The following is a 1724-nucleotide window of genomic DNA, read 5'->3' as shown; positions in this document are numbered from 1 at the left end:
GTTCTACACAAAGGTTCTTGTTCGATAAGGGTGGTCAGACTGGGACCTCCCCGGCGTACGTCATGTCACCTAGCAATCATGACGACGCTAAACAGAAGCAAAAATAGATCCAAATTAGAATAATAAATATTAGCATTAATAACAAAACAATAAAATTAACTTAAGGTAACATTTGAAGAACTAATTGACCTGCTCTGAAGGCGCATGTTTATTTCGCATTTTTTAAAATGACAAATATTTAAAAACATGTCCATACAAATATTAGTATTAGAACCACTAAAATTAAATTTTTATATCACCATATTTTTATTTAAAACATAACATTCTTTTCCCTCGCTTCATCCGCCATTATAGCTTAAAAATCTCTGGTCGGGCCGCAATGCATTATGGGATATGCTGGGCCAGGAAGGATCCATCAGACCTGTCCTTCGATTCGGGCCAAAGGAAGGACGTATTTGTCGGCCGCATCGGAGGAGTCTTCRGTTTTGGACGTCCTTCGTCGCGGSGCTGTGAYRTATGCGGCCGACAAATTCGACCTTCGGAGGACCCGGCCTGATGTTTTGGACACAGCCTAAGAATGATCACATGATCCCAGATGAAGCTAATCACTAATGCTACTTTTACAGAGGGCTAGAATTCAGCGATTTTTAAACATGCTCAGCTAACACACCAGTCATATCAGAACAACCAACAAAATCTTAAAAGAAATTACAAAATCCAAGAGCCACACCCACTTGTCCATTATTTGATTGTGGCCAATCATGTGCCAGATGGCATCCCCCTGGCTCCGCCCCTGACAGAGGTAAATTACCTTTACACTCATGAAATCAAGTGTTGAGTTTACTGACCAAGTCATGTCAACTAATCTAACACTTCTTCATTTTTTAGAGTGCATAAACAACTCTTCACGAGGAGTTCTGGGCAGTTAAATTAAAATCTAGTTATACTTTATAAATTTAAAGTATCATTTTATGTTTTGAAGATAATAAAATAAGTTATGATTAAAAAAAGAAAGAAAGAGAGACATCTGAGAAACAATAAAAACAAACAAAGCTCTCCAGAACCTGGACCAGGACTGAGCTGGACCCTCTTCAGCAGCCTCTAGAAATGATGTGACTCAACATGAAAGTAGATTTAAACCAAACATGAAAACCACTCAAAGCTGGGCCTTTTCAACTCAAACATTACTTCCTGACAGGTGAGCTCTGCTGCGGACCCTCTGAAGTCTTACCTGGAACATGGCGGGTCGGTCAGGAAGCTACTCTCTGTCAGACCTGTTTGTCTTTTAAAGCAGCTGCTCGTCTCATCAGGTGTCCACCGTTTACCAGCTGATGTCTGAATGAACGTCAGGTGTGCTGCAGCTCAGCCACCAATCAGGCGCCTGATCCACGTCATGACGTCATGTCCAGGTAGGTCATGTAGAGGGATGAACGCAGCTGAACTACAAAAACATCAACTACAGAAATATTTACTAAGATAGTTGATTTGAGGACTTTTAAAGAATGATCTGCAGGATGAGCTGGTGTTTAACTATTTATTTTTATATGTATTTACATTTATTTGCCTTAACATATATTTAACTTAACCGTTAACTTAAAATTTAACTTTACATTTATTTACCTTATTTACTTAACTTTGCATTTAACTTAGTGATGGGCAAATGAAGCTTTTCTGAAGCACTGAAGCTTGCTTTGAAAAAGGGTTCATTACTCGAAGCTTTCCAA

The sequence above is a fragment of the Austrofundulus limnaeus genome, unplaced genomic scaffold (genome assembly GCF_001266775.1).
Source record: "Austrofundulus limnaeus strain Quisiro unplaced genomic scaffold, Austrofundulus_limnaeus-1.0 Scaffold623, whole genome shotgun sequence".
In the NCBI taxonomy this organism is placed as follows: Eukaryota; Metazoa; Chordata; class Actinopteri; order Cyprinodontiformes; family Rivulidae; genus Austrofundulus; species Austrofundulus limnaeus.
The sequence above is the reverse complement of the archived record's forward strand: the minus strand, read 5'-3'. Positions refer to the sequence as shown.